We start from the raw sequence: 21,345 nt of genomic DNA on the forward strand, positions 1-21,345 counted from the left end.
TGCCACTACACTCCAGCCTGGGCGACAGAGCAAGACTCTGTCTCCAAAAAAAAAAAAAAAAAAAAAAAAAGGAAAAAGAAAAAGGAAAAAAAAAAAAGTCCATGAGGGGGGATTTTCTATGCCCTTGATGAAATGTGAGTTAGAAGAGGATAGTTCACATCATTGGAATAATAGATGGAAGGCATCCTTTGGTTTCTGTTTTAGAATCTTATTTGGATAGCAATCCTAGCAGTCTCCTAATTGCAAGTAGATACACATGAAAGCAAATGAAAACTATGACCAATCATGAATCTCACAGAATTCAATGAATGATTGGATTGATCTGGGGCGGGGGGTGGGTTGGACAAATTGGTAATGACAGCTAACACTTGTATAAGCTTCCTAGATGACAGGCACTGTTCTGTTTTATCTATAATATGAGGTTTAATCCTTACAGCAAACTTGTGAAATAGTTCGGATTTTCCACATTTTACAAGTGGTTGAGGCAAATTTGATAAATTCTACTGGAGTCATACATTCGGATTCCAGGGTCCGTGTTATCACAACCTTTATGTTCCGTTACTTTACAGAAGAATGGGGGGTTAACACATTTTTTCAGAAAACTGAACCAGCTCTATTCACTGGGTTGTACTCCTTTTTTCTTGAAGATAGTCTGGGAAGGATGTAGGAAGAAAACTTTAACCTTTCTCTCAGTACGGTTCTTGGCTGAAATCTGAGACTTTGATAAGGTGAAATATATTCTTTAAAGTTATAACTACAGGTATATGATCATATATATCATACAATATGAAAGGTGCTTCATATCTCTACAGTTTAGGGCACTTTACATGCCGTGTCAGCCACTCACATAATACAATGAACCACCACGCCCTTTCAACTTTCATCAATGTGGCTTTTGCAGTCTATGATAGAAGAAGAAAAAATCGGAATTGAAAATGCAAAGAACATGAAAACTAGAGTCTAGTTGCTCAAAACAAGCATATAATAAATGAAGATAAAACAACCTGGGCCGGGCGTGGTGGCTCAAGCCTGTAATCCCAGCACTCTGGGAGGCCGAGACGGGCGGATCACGAGGTCAGGAGATCAAGACCATCCTGGCTAACACGGTGAAACCCCGTCTCTACTAAAAAATACAAAAAACTAGCCGGGCGAGGTGGCGGATGCCTGTAGTCCCAGCTACTCAGGAGGCTGAGGCAGGAGAATGGCATAAACCCAGGAGGCGGAGCTTGCAGTGAGCTGAGATCTGGCCACTGCACTCCAGCCTGGGTGACAGAGCGACTCTGTCTCAAAAAAAAAACAAACAAACAAAAAAAAAAACAAACAAAAAAAAACCTAAATTTGTTTAGCTCACTGATGAATGACATTCTTATATCTGAATTTGTCTGTTTCCTAAGGATGGATGGCTAAAGGAAACTAGAAATGCTATAGTAGAATTAAAAGGCATATTAGAATTGATAGAAAATCAAATTTCCGGAATACACAAATGTGCAGCAAAATGATGCAAACTCTAATAAAGGAATTCAAAAGAAGAAAGAAAAACTTAACACGGGCAATAGTCAGTATAAAAATCAAATGATCAAAAACAATTGTTAGACTGGCTTCTTACTTGGTTTGTGATATTAAACTTGAGAAAACAATGTAGTAAGTTATCTAGATATTTTAAAAGGGAAAATAGAATTAAGCAAGGATTTTCTGTAACTGAACAATCATCCATGTGGGAAAGCAGCAGAAAATCTTCTCATATGTGGAAGAGCTCAAAGTATACCACTATCTAATTGCAGAACTAAGAAAATCAATTATCAAAACATTTTTGCTTTACGTACAACTCTTTATGGTATAAAATACTTTGAATAGAATAGTTGAGCAGAGATAAAGTGCTACAATTTTTATCTAAAAAATAGAAACATACTGATATCTACTTGAATATAATTAATGCATGTTAAATATGTGATTTTGTAAAACATCTTAGTAAATTAAAACCACAAAATCACTGAAAAGGTAGACACAAACGAAGCATAGTTTATTGAGATTCATAACATATGCAACAAAGAATGAGCAAAGTGAGAAGCACGAAACCCTGAAGACATAAAACAGGGGAACAGAAAACCAGCCACAACTCTTATGAGAGCAAATTCAAATGGTTTGAAGTTTCACATTAAGTTAAGGATATTCAATGAAAAATAAAGTTCAACTATTTATGAGATACCTGGGAAGCAAAATTACTGATATGAAGTTAAAAATTAAAGATTAGGCAATAATTTATTAAGCAATAAGAATAAAGTCAGGTTGACCATATTAATTTCAGACAAAGTTGAATTTAAGGGAAAGTCAATGTATTAAAGTGTCTTATGAAAATACAGTGGTCATGAATTTTTAAATTTGTAACAAAGATAATCACAAAAGGAAGGAGATGTTTTGTAATTTGAAGAAAAATTAATCAAAAATTTAGGAAAACAAAATTTATTTAATATACAGCAGAGACCTGTTAGATAATTTTATTGAGGCCCTGTGATCTTTTTTTGAAAGATTAAAACACCCCCAAAATGTGAAAATTTTCAGTAGCCTAGTAAGTATGATTTTTTTCCCTTCCTTACAGCTTTTTGTTGTTGGTGGTGGTAATATAATCTTGATAGTTTATCTATTCACTTTGATGTCAAACTCAGCTAGGATATTATGTTTCTCAGCCTGTGTTGCAGTTGGTGTGAATACAGAACTGGGTTCTGACCAGAGAGATGTATATGAAGTAGTGTGGGACTCCCTAAAGGCAGTGTTGTGGGAAGATTCCACAAGGCATCCGGCTCAGTTAGGTGATAGGACCTGTTTGCCGTTTCCTCTTGCTCCTTCTAGCTATCTAGAACTATCTAGAACACAGACATATAGCTGGAAATTCAGTAGCGGTCTCAGACCAGGAGGTCATGTTGATAAGACAGCCATGGACTAGCATAGCAGAGAAAATGAAGAAATTTGGGTGGCTGATGACAATGGAGTTATCATTTTTGATCTTGATTAACTACCTTTAGATTTGTTTTATGAGAGAGAAGAAAATCCTCATGTTGTTTAACTGTTATTTTGAGTTTTCTGTCTATTGCACTTAAGTATCATTTCTAACCAAGACTGAGATAGAGTTTTAGTCTTAATGTTGAATCCATTTTTATACTATCCAAAAACAACGAAATGTTTCAAGTATCCATATATTTTTTAAAAAATGAATCTCACCTAGATGTGAGAGAGCTTAGTATGTATTAAATTTCTAAAATGCAATGAACAGAGTGTAACCCTGAATAATATCTAGAAACTATTAAATAATACATTCTAAAACAAAGCTTCAAAAAGTTGTAACTATTTAGCAAAAAAATGGTGAAAATGAAAAACATAAAATAATTATCAGGCGGGAAAGGGGAAATTATAGCTGCACTAATGACCACAAGCTTCTAGGTTCAAGACCTCTACCTATCTTGACCCACTAGAGGTGTCAGGGATTCAAGACACTCTATGCTTGTAGCCTTCTGGGGAGGGCTGTGGACCACCTTTAATTACATGCATTCGGCCACATTCTCAGGAGTGATTACTATGCTATAGTAATTCCACTTCTAGATAGATAAGAATCATCCAAAATGCTGACTGGGATTTATACAAGAGTTGAAACTTAAAGGAAATAACAAAAATGTCTATCAATGGAAAAATAGTTAAATTATGGAAAGCAGATAGCTAACCAATCATTATAGGATATGTTTATATCCTACATATAAGGATATAGTCTTAGTCTATTTGGGCTGCTATAGCAAAATACCATAGACCGGGTTGTTTGTAAATGACAAACTTATTTCTAACAGTTCTAGGGGCTGGGCAGTCTCAGACTGAGTTACTGGTGTTTAATGAGGGCTGGCTTTCTGCTTCACAATGGCATTTTCTGGCTGTGTCTTCACATGGTGGAGGAGGTGAGGAGTCTCTCTCATGCCTCTTTTATAAAGACACTAATCCTTTATAAAAGATAAGAAATGGGTACAGGCTGGACGTGGTGGCTCACACTTGCAGCACTTTGAGATGCCAAGGTGGGCAGATCACTTCAGGTTGGGAGTTTGAGAGCATCCTGGCAAACATGGTAAAACCCTGTCTCCACTAAAAATACAAAAAATTAGTCTGGCATGGTGATGTGCACCTGTAGTCCCAGCTACTCGGGAGGTGAGGCATGAGAATTGCTTGAACCTGGGAGGAGGAGTGGAGGCTGAGGCTGAGGCGTGAAAATTGCTTGAACCTGGGAGGAGGAGGTTGCAATGAGCCGAAATCGCACCACTGCACTCCAGCCTGGGCGACAGAGCCAGGCTCCATCTCAGAAAAAACAAAAACATAACAAAACAAAAAATAAAATTAAAAAAAAAAAAGAAAACCTAGTATTTGACAGTACGATGGGGTGACTCCAGTCAAAATACATTTTAAAATAACTAAAAGAATATAACTGGATTGTTTATAAAACAAAGGGTGTTTGAGGAGTTGGATATCTCATTTTCCATGATGTGATTATTATGCCTTGAATGCCTGTATCAAAATATCTCATTGAAATAGAAAAGGTTCCCTTGTCCCCCTCGCAGGGTGTGTGACGGGGGGAGTGGCTCGCCTCTTCAGGGCCCTGCTGCTCAAACCTCTAGGGGAGCATACAGACGGGCAGGTTGTGGGGCTCCGACCCTAAGGCAGCATCTAATGGTGGATGTTTACAGCTCCTGAAGCCCCCGTGGGTGTGTGTTACAGGGTGCTCTTTTAGTTTGCTGTCTATAGGCAGCTTGTATTAACCTGCTCAGTTAGACCCTTTACCTTGTCACAAAGACAGAGGGCTGTCTGTATCTCAGGTTCTTGCCTTGGTGTACCAGAAAAATCAGACCACACGTGAGCTTGGAGAATGAATACAAGGTTTTATTGAGTGGAAGTAGCTCTCAGCGATTGGGGGAGTCAGAAGGGAAATGGTTTTTCCCTGGAGTCAGGCCGCAGCGGCCAGGCTGTCCTCCAACCACCCTGTCCAAACTCCATGTGGTTCTGCCAGTCAATGGCCTGCTTCCGTGCCGGTGCCTGTGGGTGTGCTCCCCAGGTCCTCTCCCGGTCCAGCCTCTTGTATCTTCCTCTACCCATCCACTCCTCTCCATGTCCAGTGCTCTTTTGTTCTTCAACCAATCCGTTTCTCTGGAGGTCTAGCTGCTTGTATCTTCTTCCACCCATCTGCTCCTCTTATCCAGCCACTTGTGTGTCTGCCCGCTAAGGTCTTGGGTTTTAACAGGTCCAGGGTCGGGACGTGGCAGGCCAGGGTGGTCTTGGAAAATGCAACATTTGGGCGTAAAGGCAGGATAGTCTGTCCTCACCTAGGTCCATAGGCACAGGCGCCAGGGTGAAACCCTAGCCAGGGACTCGCCTTTCTCTACCCAGCGCTTCCCTGCCCCCCTCCCATATCGTCATGTATCCCATAAATATTAAAGAAAAAGCCCTTGTGCACTAATGACATCTCAAATGTCCTACCTCCTAATTTCATCACATTGTGGGTTAGGACTTGAACATGTAAATTTGACCAGGGGGACACAAACGTTTAGACCATAAAAATTTTAATGAATTTAACTGTATTCATTATTCTGATACAATTTCAAAATCAATATAAAAATATAGATGTAATCAATAAAATAATTTTTAAAAAGAAGCATGTATTAATAAAGGTGTTCTCTAGCGGAAAAATAGCCAATTCTTTATATGATTTTTTCATTTTTCCAGTTTTCTGCATGCATGAGTTCTTATTTTCACAGAAAAATTAGATGTTTTTAAAGAATAGAACTGCATCTAAAACAAAATTAAAACAGATCCATAAAAACATGTTCAGTAAAATGTTACATAAATATGAAGTAATCAGGGAATTCTTTGAACTAAGTTTATTAACCATATGCTTGTAAACATATGTTCTCAGGATCAGGAGAGAATTGTTTTGCTATATTCTTTCAATGTGTTAAGAGGGAAGATGGTATGGTTTTATATATAGTTGCTCCTGAGGTTGAAAAGCATTTCATAGAAGGTTTAAAAGTCCACTTTCTTATACATAGAAAAGATTTGTGTGATGCAGAGAAGTTTCCCAAAATCTCATTATAGACCAAAAGAACCAGATTCAGAAAATATTAAGTGAAAAGGCAAATGGATGATAAACTTCTCTGCATCACACAAATCTTTTCCATGTATGAGAAAGTGGGCTTTTTTATGAGATGATAGTATACCTAGAAAACCCTAAAGACTCCCCCAAAAAGCTCCTGGAACTGATAAATTTAGTTTCTGGTTACAAAATTAATGTATACAAACCAGTAGCTCTTCTATACACCAATAGCGACCAAGCTGAGAATCAAATCAAGAACTCAACCCCTTTTACAATAGCTACAAATATATATATATATACTTGGGAAGATACCCAACAAAGGAGGTAAAAAATCTCTACAAGGAAAACTATAAAACACTGCTGAAAGAACACAGATGACACAAACAAATGTTAACACTCCATGCTCATGGATGGGTAGACTCAATATTATGAAAATGACCATACTGCCAAAAGCAATCTACAAATTCAACACAATTTCCATCAAAATACCACCATTGTTCATCATAGAACTAGAAAAAACAATCCTAACATTCATATGAAACCAAAAAAGAGCTCACGTAGCCAAAGCATGACTAAGAAAAGAGAACAAATCTGGAGGCATTGCATTACCTGATTTCAAACTATACTAAAAGGCCATAGTCACCAAAACAGCATAGGACTGGTATAAAAATAGGCATATAGACGAATGGAAGAGAATAGAGAACCCAAAAATAAACCCAATACTTACAGCCAACTCATCTTAAAGCAAACAAAAACATAAAGGGAGCAAAGGATACCCTATTCAACAACTGGTGTTGGGATAATTGGCAAGCCATATGTAGGGGAATGAAACTGGATCCTCATCTCTCACCTTATACAAAAATCATTTCAAGATGGATCAAGGACTTAAATCTAAGATCTGAAACAATAACAATTCTAGAAGATAACATTGGAAAAACCCTTCTAGACGTTGGCTTAGGCAAGGATTTCATGACCGAGAATCCAAAGCAAATGCAATAAAAACAAAGGTAATAGTTGGAACCTAATAAAACTACAGAGCTTTTGCACAGCAAAAGGAATGGTTAACAGACAACCCACAGAGTGGGAGAAAATCTTTATAATCTATACATCTTACAAAGGACTATTATCCAGAATCTACAAGGAAATCAAACAAATCAGCAAGAAAAAAACAATTCCATTGAAAAATGGGCTAAGAACATGAATAGATAATTCTCAAAAAGAGATATACTAACAGCCAACAAACATATGAAAACAATGCTCAATATCAGTCATGATCAGGGAAATGCAAATCAAAACCACAAGGTAGTAACCTTGCTCCTGCAAGAACGGCCATAATCAAAAAACCAAACAATAGATACTGGCGTGGATGTGATTAGAAGGAAACACTTCTACACTGCTGGTGGGGAATGTAGACTAATACAGCCACTATGGAAAAAAGTGTGGAGATTCCTTAAAGAGCTAAAAGTAGAACTACCATTTGATCCAGCAATCCCACTACTGAGTATCCAGAAGAAAAGAAATCATTATACAAAAAATACTTACACATGCATGTCTATAGCAGCACAATTCACAATTGCAAAAATATGGAACCAGCCCAAATGCCTATCAGTCAACAAGTGAATAAACTGGTGTGTGTGTGTGTATATATATATATATGTATACATGTATATGTGTGTGTATATATATGTGTGTGTGTGTGTATATATATATATATATGAATACTACTCAACCATGAAAAGGAAGGAATTAATGGCATTCACAGCAATCTGGATGGAATTGGAGACTGTTATTCTAAGTCAAGTAACTTAGGAATGGAAAACTAAACCTGTATTGTCATAAGTGGGAGCTAAGTTATGTGGACACAAAGACGTAAGAATGATACAGTGGACTTTGGGGACTCAGAGGAAAAGGTGGGAGGGGGGTGAGGGATAAAAGACTACAAATTGGGTTCAGTGTATACTGCTCCGGTAAAGGGTGCACCAAAATCCCACAAATAACCACTAAAGAACTTACTCATGTAACCAAATACTACCTGTTCTCCAAAAACCTATAGAAATAAAAAATAAAAACAAAATATAAAAAGGCAAATGGAATTTTCGGTTGAACTGTGCTCTCCCTAAGAAACTCCACTCAGCCTTCTAAGAAGATTGTGGTTTGAGTAAAATGTCTCATATTCAGTCTCAAGTTTTCTGACAAATGTCTTTGAAATTAATCAAACATGGAAAACCCCACAAAAACCTAAATGGAAGGTTTCCTTGTTTTGGAAATGCATTGGAGGCAAACAGCTGGAATGTGTTTAATGATCTCCCTTATGAGCGGGGTGTGTATAGCATAGTATGTTGTTTGCAGAGTCCTGTGAACTAAACTAAATGGGACTTCTGGTTGTATCTGTAAATAACCTAGGCTTAGACTACTAGAAGCTGTGCTACTACAAGATGGAATACTCCAATAGCAAGGGAAAGGAGAGCTATAGTATAAGTTTTTCCTGTCCATATGTATTAGAATATTTTTTTAATAGTGAACATTTTTAAATTTTTTTTTTTTTTTTTGAGATGAAGTCTCACTCTGTCGCCCAGGCTGGAGTGCAGTGGCACAATCTCAGCTCACTGCAACCTCCGCCTCCTGGGTTCAAGCAATTCTCCTGCCTCAGCCTCCCAAGCAGCTGGGGTTACAGGCACCCATCACCACTCCTAGCTATTTTTTTTTTTTTTGTATTTTTAGTAGAGACACGGTTTCACTATGTTGGCCAGGCTGGTCTCAAACTCCTGACCTCAGGTGATCCTCCCGCCTTGGCCTCCCAAAGTGCTGAGATTATAGGTGGGAGCCACGGCGCCAGGACTGTTTTATTTTTTATCTAGTATTTTGTTATTTTGGTGCCTCTTTCATCTGGGTCCCAGCACGTGAATATCTCTTAGCTCAAGGGAGGTTTGCTATAGCAGAATATAAAAATGATAGGATAAAAATTTTGGAGTTTTTGAAATCCAAAAAGTTCTAAGTGGAAGGAGTACGGGCTGGAAGGATGTACAACTGGAAATACCCTTATGTTCATAGCAGAAACAGTTGATGGATTAGGTTAGGGTGCAGGGGGGTGGAAAATCAGATAGGATTCAAAAGCAGGTTATCTTAGTGGCTCTCATTTGCAGGAGTCAAGGAGTCCTAGAGTAAGATATAGAGATTTGGGAACAGGTGGTTTGTTGTCCCAGTGTTTGGCCGGGCTTGAAAAGTGGTAAGATCTCACTCTGTACTGGGAAAGGCAGGGCAGCACAGACCTGGAAGGATGGAAGGCCATTTTGAAGCAGCAGTGACCTAAAATAGTCTCATTGTTTACTTTCATGGCAAGCAAAAACATCAAAATTTTTTTTGTCACCCTAAAAGAAGCTCCAAACTGCTGGAAACACATAGTACTTAGAAAGTAGTTAAGTTTGGGAGTGAAAGACAATGATACTGTGATCTTAGTGGTAGACATTAAGTTCATAAAGGGTAACATACATTTCAACAAACGCTACCGTGGTCCAGCATGGATGAGTATCCATCCCTTCAATGGCATTACATAAATCCTAAGAACCATTCAAACTTAAAAGTTAGATCATCTTCAATTAAAGAAAGTGATATTACTTAGTTGGGTTAGTTGCAGCTTGAGACTTGTAACTCAAAACTGAAAGACATAATTCACCAATAATCCTGATAAACAGCTTTTGACAGTCTATGTTTCTGACCATTCTCCAATATATTTTCCAGACTGAGTTTCCTTAAACAATGATGTGTAGACATAAGAAACGACTCACGAAAACATTGAAAGAGATTCTACTAAGTCTTTGACTATTAAAAGTAAAATTTTACAATAAACATGAGCAAAGTTTTAATAGTACAAAATTGTAAAAGATCTAGAGCAGAAATATATAAAATACTTTTAAAAATAATGCAACAGTTCTATAAATATATGCATACTAGTGTTATAAATTCCCCATTAAACATCAAATTAATAGAAATTCAAAATCCTTTTGTCTGGTATAAATCTATGCAAGCAAAAGGATTTTCTTTATTTAATATCTCATCATTTAAATTGAGCTTATTTGTCCTCCTAAATATTTTTCCATAATTGCCTTTTTTTTTTTATCACTTCTACAACTATAAATATGGACATGATGCTAAATAGTAGAGACCTACCATGTATGTGGCTCCTTTGTTAAGGAAATTACCGTACAGTGTGACAAAGGTTTTGCTGGAGAAATACGAAGTGCTATCGTGGAAGTGATATCATCTGGATATTTGTCCTCTACAAATTTTAGGTTAAAAATGGATCCCCAGTGTTGTAGGTGGGGTCTGGTGGGAGGCGTTCAGATCCCAGGAGCAGATCTCTCATGAATGGCTTGGTGCTATCCTTGTGGTAATGAGTTTTGCTCTATTAGTTCCCACGAGATCTGTTAAAAAGATCCTGGTACCTCCTCTCTTCTCTTTCTCCTTTCCTCTCTCACGGTGTGATATTTGCTCCCCTTCCACCAAGATTAAAAGCTTCCTGAAGTCCTGACCAGAGCAGATACTGGTGCCATGCTTCTTCTATGGCCTGCAGAACTGTGAGATACATAAGCACCTTTTCTTTATGAATTACCCACCCTCAGGTATTCCTTTATAGTGATATAAAATGGACTAACATGGGAGAGATCTAACTTAGCCTATAGTGTTGAGAGGAGGTGCCAGCTGGGTTTCCTGGGTCAAGTAAGGGCTCAGAAAGCCGTGAAACTCACTCATTTCCTGCATCAGGACTTCCTTCGGTCCTGGATGAATAATATTGAAGATAGATGCTTAAAATATTCCTCACACCAGGATTTGTGCATGTGTTTTTTTCCCCAAGAAAGCTATAAACAGCGAAAATTGTGCTGTAAGTTTCCCTGTGTCCTCTCTCCCTTCCCTCTCCCCTGAAACTAAAGTAAAAGGAATGGTAACTGCCCATTTTTCTGTGACCAGCAAACCTTATCTATACTCCCAATTCCAATTGCTTGTGAACATACTTTGCAAAGTCCTGTAAGATCCTGTCTTCTTTGCCATGCTGCCACAAGGTCATAAAGTAGATAAAACCTAAGTTGCAATTCCTGTCTTCCTCCAATCACAAAATAATCTATTGCCTTTGTTTCTTGCTCCTGTGACAAGCTTCCCACCTCACGTATATGTCCCGCCTTAAAAAGTTTAACAGGGGAATATCCAAACTAGCAGTGGCTACCCGTTCAGGACCCCTTCCATGCTGTGGAAGCTTTGTACTTTTGTATCAGGAAGAGCCATAGACAAAAACCCTCAGACACCCAGTTAAAGAAGGAAGGAGTTTATTCAGCCAGGAGCATTGGCAAGACTCCTGTCTCAAGAGCCAAGCTCCTTGAGTGAGCAATTCCTGTCCCTTTTAAGGGCTCACAACTCTAAGGGGGTGCATGTGAGAGGGTCATGATCGATTGAGCAAGCAGGGGGTACGTGACGGGGGGCTGCATGCACCGGTAATTAGATCGGAACAAAACAGGACAGGGATTTTCACAGTGCTTTTTTATATAATGTCTGTAATCTATAGATAACATAACCGATTGGGTCAGGGTTCGATCTTTAACTACCAGGTCCAGGGTGTGGTGTTGGGCTGTCTGCCTGTGGATTTCATTTCTGCCTTTTAGTTTTTACTTCTTCTTTCTTTGGAGGCAGAAATCGGGCATAAGACAATATGAGGGGTGGTCTCCTCCCTTATTTCCCCCACTTTGAGAATCTCATTCAGTAGTGGGAGTTCTTACTTTCATTCTCACTACCCATGTCTTATTGCAAGACAGATCGATAGTGATTCATATGGTACTCTTGTGCTGAAGCATTTTGGTGAACTAAGGTAGCGATGAAGCTTTTTATCATTTGAAGAAGTACAGGTGGCAAACAAGGGAGCAGTAAGCAGCTTCCTATTATTATAACTCCTATTATAAGGGTTTTAAATCCTCCTAACGCTGGGAAGCATTTTCCAAACATGGCTCCATGATCAAATCCATGCCACACTTGCATGGGGACGTGTGCCAGTTTTGTCATATCTCTATGTCTTCAACTACTTGCCCTTGATCATCTATGTATAGACAGCAATTAGTAAGGTTAAATTTCCCACAGACCCCTCCTTCAGCTGCTAGCAAGTAGTTGAAAGCCAATCTATTTTGATAGACAGCATTTCTCATCTGAGTTTCTTGCTGGGCCAGAATAGTCAAGGCTCTGCCGCTTTTATTAGTGATTATTTCTAAGACAGCTTGTAACCATATGATTCGGTTGATCATGTAAATAGGGGTCCGGTATCCCCACGAGCCATCTTGTGCCCAAGTAGCAGGCCCATAATATTGTATGATTCTCTCAGGGGGCCATTCATCTTTCCAATTTCCTATAACTATGCTTCTCTTTTTGCTGGAAGCATAGACGGGAAAGCCCAGGAGTTCGCCTGTTTTTATGGGCATTAGGAAGAAAGATGGTTTAACAGTGCCAATAACACAACTACCTGCCCACTGGTCAGGTAATTTGGCGTAAGCTCTATGCCCACATATCCAGTATAATCCAGTGGGGGCTGTCCAGTCCTGGTGGGACTCCGGGTGGGTCCACATGGTTTGCAATTTGGGAATTTACCAAATGTATTCCTCTGTTTGATTTGAACACCAAGTGACTGATTTGTGGTACCATTATACAGTTTCTGTCTCAGACAACTAAGTCGTCCGAAGGGGTGAGTGAATTCTTTTCCTTCTCTAGCTATGCAATATTGTCTAATAATTGAGGTTTTAGGACCCAGAAATTACCAGGGTGATTCTTTTGAGCCGGGAATTCATCAGGCACTGGGTCTGTAGGTACTAATTCTCAGGCTTCTCATGGTCATTGATCTCCCATTACAGTTCCTCCACAAACATAACATGAAGTGACATTGAGAGACTGGGCTACATGCTCGGCTAATTGCAAAAACAAATTTCTTGTTTTTCCTGGAATTTCTGGTACTTGCACATTTAGTTCATCATAGAAAGTTTGAAACACCGGCTCAGGAGAGCGTTTGTAAACTTCTTCTTGAACCAAGATATTTACTCGAGGATCCAGTCCGGTCCTGTTGATTCCTAAAGTAGCACACCCACCTTTTTTCCAGCGAGGATCAAGGGGATTGGTTATTACTAGCTCTAAGGGGTTACATTGTCCCTTAGTGCAGGAAGGGCCATTTTTTTCTTTCTGAAGGTGGACTGGATCCTTTTCATTTTTTATCCAAGTGACCCAAATGACACAAGACCATCGTCCACATCCATTTCCACACAGTCCTAATTCATGACAAATGTACTTATTTTCGGTCATATAGCCTTTTTCCCAACTAAAAGAGCCACATCCCCTTCCGAACTTATTGCTATTAATGATGGCACAGGCATCACATTTCAACATTATGCGTTTGGGCACCCCTTTTTCTTCTGTTCTGGCTAATACTTTACTTGTATCATTTATGAGTCCCAACCAGTCTTCAGTCCTTAATCTTATTTCCAAAACTGTGGACATGGGAGGCTCAAAGGGGTCTTAACACACATCTGGTGGGTCGTTTCCTGGGTTACATACCTTGTACTGCGTGTCATTATATAAACACATTCATTTTAAAGTTCCTAGGCAGTCAGAGTACCTACAGAACAGAAAGGTTGTTTTAACTTGTTGCCCTACCTCGGTCATCTGATGTATACACTGGGAGCAGTCCTCTATGCCAGGAAAATCAGTGGAAGTTTTTATTATACAAGTCCAGATTATAAGGAAAATGAGTCACCTGGTGATTCTCCTCGTGCTTCGGCCATGCGTAGACCAGTTAGCTTTTGGGTGTGACTGCAGCAGGGCTTGTCGTCCTCCTCAGAGTCACTTTGCAGGGGTTGTCCAGGCTTGGTGTTGCCTTCCAGGTTTCATCAGCTGCAGGTTTCACACGGCTGTGGTGGATCCAGGCTGGGATTCCTTCTACCTTTACAGCCGTCGGAGTGGTCAGGATGATGGTCTCAGATCCTTTCCACCATGGTCGCAAAGGGGCTACGTTCCAGTCCTTGATCCACACGCGATCACCTGTAGAGAAAGGGTGAATTGGGGAGAATAAGCTGATGGGACACCTCTCATTTACCCAAGTTGAGATTGTTTGTGTAATTTTTCCTAAAGCCTGTAGCTGTCGCTGTAATTCAATTTCACCTAATTCTCAGGGAGTGCCTGGAAGCTCCTTGTAGTACAGGAGGAGGCCTATGATACAGTATTTCATGAGGGGAGTATCCTGTTTTCTTAGAAGGAGTGCATCTAATTTTAAACAATACCATAGGAAGGGCCTGTATCCACTTTAATCCTGTTTCCTGACATACTTTCCCTAAACTACTTTTGACAGTCAGATTCATTTGCTCCACCTTTCCAGAACTCTGAGGTCGGTAGGCAGCATGTAGCATCCAGGTGATTCCTACTGCCTTTGCTGTCTTCTGTACCAAGTCAGCCACAAACGCCGGCCTGTTATCTGAGCTGATTCGTAAGGGCAGTCCAAACCTAGGAATAACATCTCGGAGAAGCACACGGTTTACCTCGTAGGCCTTTTCAGTTCATGCTAGATAAGCCTCCACCCACCCAGAGTAAGTACACACAAGAACCAGCAAATACTGGTTACCTTCACATTTCAGCATTTCTGTGAAATCCACCTGAAGATCCTCAAAAGGAGACGCTCCATAAGCTTGTATGCTGGGCGGAACAGTGGGGCCTTGCCTCGCATTGTGCTGTTGGCAAGTAATGCACCGTTGTGCTACTGCTTTGGCAAGGACTGACAAGTGTGAGACACAGAAGTACCGGCCTAACAATTTTTTAAGTGACTCTTGCCCTAGATGAGTGGTTTCGTGCATGACCAATACGATTGTGGCTCCCAGCAACTGCGGCGCAGCTACCCTCCCATCTGGCCATCTGATCCATCCTCCTTTTATCACTTGCCCCCCTTCTGCATGGAAGAAGTCGTTTTCTTCCTTAGAATAGGTAGGTACCAGGTCAGGTGTTTGAGGAAGTAGAGGGGCTGCTACTGATGCCAGGTAAGGGGTAGATGCTGCTTTTCAAGCTTCTGAATCAACTCGGGAGTTTCCTGAGGCCCCTGAGGTAGCAGCTCATTGGTGTCCCCTGCAGTGCATGACTGCCACCTTCTGAGGTTTCCATACTGCCTCTAACAATTGTAGAATTTCTTGTTGATATTTTATGTCCTTTACCCCAGAGTTTAACAGGCCCTTTTCCTTTTATAATGCTCCATGCATTTGGAGGGTTAGAAAGGCATATTGAGAGTCAGTGTAGATGTTTACAGTCTTAACTTCACTGAGTTCTAGAGCCCGAGTTAAAGCAATGAGCTCAGCCTTCTGGGCTGAAGTGCCCTGTGGCAATGGTTTGGCTTCAATGACAGCATCCAAAGTTACCACCGCGTATCCTGCACATCTTTCTCCTTGTGGATTAGCGAAGCTGCTCCCATCCACGTGTAACTCCCAGTCTACTGATGCCCACGGCTGGTCCTGAAGGTCAGGTCTGCTAGAATAAACTGAGTCCAACACCTCTACACAGTTATGCTTGACCGGGCTCTCTGATACTGGGAGCAGGGTGGCGGGATTTAGGGTGTTATAGACTTCAATAGTTACGCAGGGATTTTCACATAGAAAGCTTTGGTACTTGGTTAATCTAGCATTTGTTAGCCAATGATGTCCTTTGGTATTCATCAAAGTTACCACAGCATGGGGGGCCTTTGTATTAAGGTTTTGCCCAAGGGTTAGTTTATCTGCTTCTTGTGCTAACAGGGCTGTTGCTGCCAGGGCCCTTAGACATGGTGGCCAGCCTTTGGAAACCCCATCTAGTTGTTTTGAGAGAGAGGCCACTGGCCTTAGCCAGGGCCCCACAGTCTGGGTTAAAACTCCAACTGCCATTTTATTCTCTTTCTGACACATAGAGTGTAAAGGGCTTTGTCAAATCTGGTAGTCCTAGGGCTGGGGCCAACATAAGTTTTTCCTTTAACTTACAAAAGGCTTGCTGTTGTAGAGGCCCCCATTCAAAAGGCTCCCTGTCACCCCACCTTTGTAACCCTGTACAAAGGTTTGGCTAGTACTACAAAGTTTGGAATCCATAATCTGCAAAACCCCACAGCTCCTAGGAATTCCCTTACTTGCCTTCTGGTCTTAGGTTCTGGTAGGCTGGAGATGACCTGCTTGCTTTCTGAACCCAGGCTGCGCTCCCCTTTCCGAATAGTGAATTCCAGGTAGTGTACCTGCTGTCTGCGGATCTGAGCTTTCTCCTTGGACACCTTATACCCACAGTCCTCCAGGCGCTGAAGCAGGGCATCCGTCCCTTTCATGCACCCGATTGCCGTGGAGTGTCCCAGCAGAAGGTCGTACACGGACAGGAGCAAGACACAGCCTAGGTTTTTAGCAGGAAATGTTTGCAGGTCTCGAGCCAGGGCCTCCCCAAAGTAGGGGAGTTCTTGAACCCTTGGGGAAGTCCAAGTGTACTGAGTAGTGACATCTGACTCCGGATCTTCCCACTGAAAGGCAAATAGCTTCTGGCTCTCAGGAGCTAGTCTGATGCTAAAGAAGGCATCTTTTAAGTCCAGACAGGTAAACCAGCTGTCCTCAGCCGGCAGCAGCCCTCACAATGTGTAAGGGTTAGGAACTGTTGGGTGCAGAGTCACTGTAGCTCGGTTGACCAAATGCAAGTCCTGTACTGGTCGGTAGTCCTTGGTCCCTGGCTTAGGGACAGGCAGGAGGGGGGTGTTCCATGGAGACTGGCAAGGAACTATAATTCCATAGGCTTTCAAGCACCTGAGATGAACCTGGATTCCTTCAAGAGCTTCTCTGGGAACCGAATACTGCTTTTGTCTAATTGGTTAGGCCCCAGGCTTAATGTCTATGAGTACGGGGGCTTGGTTGACCAGCAGTCCCGGAGGATTATCCTCTGCCCATACTCAGGCCCATTGCTTAGCTAGAGCTGGTTTTATCTCTTGGCCTGGCTCGGTTAGAAAAAGTCTCCATTCTTCTTTCCAGGGGACTGTAAGGGCCATGATAACTCCTGTTCCTGGTAACTTTAGCTTTAAAGAGCCCTGTTTAGTAAAGGAGATGGTGGCTTTTAGCTTGCTAAGCAAGTCTCTTCCCAGCAAGGGCAAGGCACAGTCAGGCAGGTACAAGAACAGGTGAACTATCTCATGTCCCCCGACTGAGCAGGTCTGTGGTATATAGAAAGCCTGCTTAGTGGAAACTCCTGTTGCTCCGATTATATCAATGGTTTTCTTGGATAAGGGGGCAATTGGGGTGGTCACTACTGAATGTTCAGCACCAGTATCGACCAAAAACTTAATGTCCTTGCCCCCAGTTGTAATCCTGACCATGAGCTCCTTGGGGGCGCTTGATCCCTGTCCCCTTCAGTCCAATAACCCTTCAACCAGATTCAACAAAGCTCCCTCATCTTTATCTGAGGTCTTTTGTTCTGAATCACCTTACTTTTCCTTCAGTTGGGGACACTTATCTTTCCAATGTCCTATTTCCTTACAATATGCGCATTGGTTATGTTGCAAGCGTGGGCAATTAGACTGGGTATTCTTCCCGGAACCCCCCTTTCCCTCTCCTTTTGGGGGAATTCCCCTAATGGCTGTAGCCAGTAAGTCGTCGTTTTGCCTAGCCTGGCTTTCGCCTTCCTTACGGCTTTCTCTGTGGCTTGTTGCATCTCTATTCACAAACGCTTGATTGGCTTTTTCCAGTAACTGTGAGGTATTCATACCTGCAAACCCATCCTGTTTCTGCAATTTTCTCCTGACATCTTCCACGCTTTGACTAACTAAGGCCATGTTAGTCATGCGCTGATTTTCAGGGCTATCTGGATCAAAAGGAGTGTACATACGGTAAGTCTCACACAGTCTTTAATAGAATTGCGCTGAATTCTCCTTTCCTTGGATGACCTCAGAGGCTTTATTTACATTCATAGCCTTTTGAGTCCCTTTCTTTAGACCTTCTATTAATGCCTCATGGTGCCATCTTAACCTTTCCATGTCTGGTCCCTCATTTGGGTCCCACTGGGGGTCTGTTCCTGGCAGCTGAATTCTTATATATTCTTGGGGGTTTTGGTAATCGGCTGGGACGTGCTCCTCTAGCCACTTAGTTGCTGCCTGGAGCACCCTTCGCCTTTCATCTGTATTAAAGAAGTACATGAGCAGCTGGTGGCGATCAGCCCAAGTAGGATTATGAGTCTGTATAATAGTTTGGAGCAAGTCAATTAAAGCTTGAGTTTTTCAGTGTAAGGCAGAGTATTATTTTTCCAATTGAGGAGGTCAGCAGAGGTAAAAGGTTGATACGTAAAGGCACACCTTTCCACCTTGTGTCCGTCCTTCTCTCAGGGGCATTTGGATTCCAGTCTTGGGCCATAAGCGAGCTGCCAAGGGAGGAGTTTCTCCCGCAGCTTCACTTCTTCTTTTGTCTACTCTGGGTGGTCTAGGGGTGTGGTTATCTGGTGAAGGTGGAGGTGCTGTGGGCTCAGGGGTGGGGAGCCCTTCCTCCCGATAAGGAGGGGGTACTGCTGATACCAATTCCTGCCATGATTCTTCTGGTGTTGGGTCGGACAGGACTTTTGGTGACTACTTCCCTCGGTGGGTGGAGCGAGGACCTTCCTTAACTAACTGTCCCCTTGCTACTAGTACTGCTGCTGCCTGTCCTCTTAACCACTGCTGGGGGTCCAAAACTAGCTGTAACCAAGAATCTATATATGGGAACTGATCTGGGTACCCTGGCTTACAGGTTACGCTGTGCCATACTTTCGAGACAAGGGACTTGTCCAGTCTTCCTTCTGGTGGCCACCCCACCTCTACTGCTGGCCAGTCTATCTCACACAAAGTTCTCAGTTTTCCTGGTGTCATGGTGACTCCACAGTTTCCCTTAAATCCCTTTACGAAAATTTTCAACATAGTTCCTAGTGGGGTGGGCTTACTTTGTGCCTGACCCATGTTTCCTCGAGACAAAACACCATGCTCACACCACACGCACACCACAAAACAAAGAATGGGTAAAAAGGGCACACACACACTTTTACAGTTTATACCAAACCAGAATCAAAACCAAAATCAGAGTATCCAGAAATCTAAGCCAGGTCAAAACCAAAATCAATGTATCAAGCAATCCAAGTCAAGTAAAAAACAAAAACCAAAGTGCCGGTACAGGCACACTGTGGGTGATCAGGCCATGCTTCCTCTCAAATGGAGTAGGCAAGTTCCCAAGACCAGTCCTGTCAAGCAATTTAAACCAAGTCAAAACCAAAACCAAAGTGTTGGTACAGGCACACCGTGGGTGATCAGGCCATGCTTCCACTCAAATGGAGTGGGCAAGTTCCAAATACTATTACCAAGTTTCAGATGTCCGGATTCCAAGTGCCAGTTCCTTCCCGGTGTTCAGCCACTGTGTTGATCCTCCACGGGGGCCTTCCAGGCGCTGATCTGGGGAGATGTTCCATCAGGGCAATTGTCTACCCGGGAGCGCTCTCAGGATCCACCGTTGCTCAAACTGGCTGGAGTCCCCTGCAGGGATGCTCCACAGGGCAGGCCTAAGGGGCTGCCTCGACCAATTGCCGGTCACCTCGCTTCCCGGTCAGGAAACCAAGACATGCAGCAGGAAGAGCCGCAGACAAAACCCCTCAGACACTGAGTTAAAGAAGGAAGGAGTTTATTCGGCCAGGAGCGTCAGCAAGACTGTCTCAAGAGCTGAGCTCCCCGAGTGAGCAATTCCTGTCCCTTTTAAGGGCTCACAGCTCTAAGGGGGTGCATGTGAGAGGGTCATGATCGATTGAGCAAGCAGGGGGTACGTGACTGGGGGCTGCATGCACCGGTAATTAGATCGGAACAAAACAGGACAGGGATTTTCACAGTGCTTTTTTATACAATGTCTGTAATCTATAGATAACATAACCGATTGGATCAGGGTTCGATCTTTAACTACCAGGTCCAGGGTGTGGTGTTGGGCTGTCTGCCTGTGGATTTCATTTCTGCCTTTTAGTTTTTACTTCTTCTTTCTTTGGAGGCAGAAATTGGGCATAAGACAGTATGAGGGTGGTCTCCTCCCTTACTTTCACTCTGCTCAATAAAGCCTACAGCTTTTTCTCTCTCTCTGTCCGTGTCTCTGTCCATCACCACAGTCAGTCACCACATCAATTCTTTGGCGTGTCTAGACAAGAACCTTAGGCGTTACAGTGTCAGGGATGAACGCCCTAAAGAAAATAACTTGAGCCTGAGAGGAAGTTGTCTGGGTAAAAGATCCATGGAGTGAGGATGGAAATGGGATGAAACATTTAGAATAGGAAATAGCATGTGGATGGTACCTGAGAAAAGGGAGAATAAGAAGGGCTGCCTAAAAATAGCTAATGAGGTGGAGCCAAGAGTGAGAGAAGGAGTCACGTGATACGAGGCTGGAGAGGATCCAGAGGATTGAACAAGTTAAGGATTTGTCCTAAAGGCAACCATCAAAGGTCTTTAAGCAGCAACTTGACATAATGTGTACTTTTAAAGAAAGCTCTACCTGTCATGAAGAGGATGGAGTGGAGAAGAGGAGTGAGGACTGGACTGGGCAAGACGGGTTGAATAGAAATCAGTTAAAAAGCTACTCTGTGTGAGGGATCCTAGTGACCAGGGCTAAGGCAACTTACACACACACAAACACACAGTGTGTGTGTGTGTATATATATATAACACACATATATATATAATGTATTTACATATACATAAATGCTTATATTCATATATCAACATTTGATTTCAAGTATCCATTAAACAGATAAAATGACCATATAGTAAACCTTTTTCAAAAACAAAAATACGTTTTGCAGTTAATCTAAGCATGTACTAAGAAATGTTTTAGGGAATGCTGTCTTTTGAAAGCTTATGTTTCAAGATGCTCATTTAGGTTCGTGAATTAGAGGCAAGATGAGAATCTTGGTTTTAGTTAAGAGACCATGATTAATTCTATTTCCAACTGTCCTAGGTGTTTGCTGAAATGTCAGCAAGGTGTCACCTGTCCCACTAATTGAAATGGCAGGACATTTCCTGCAAGGAATAGGAACCACCGTAGTACACTGCGTGAAAAATCCTTAGTGATGTGGAAAAAGTCTGTCACCGTGTCAAGGCCTTCAGTGTCAGCGTGGAGTCATACATATCATGAATTTGCAGGCAGAAGAATCGGCCACATTATCTGCCTCAGTACCTAGTGACTGAGGAGAGT

Source organism: Macaca fascicularis, chromosome 5, assembly GCF_037993035.2.
Source record: "Macaca fascicularis isolate 582-1 chromosome 5, T2T-MFA8v1.1".
NCBI classification, from domain to species: Eukaryota; Metazoa; Chordata; class Mammalia; order Primates; family Cercopithecidae; genus Macaca; species Macaca fascicularis.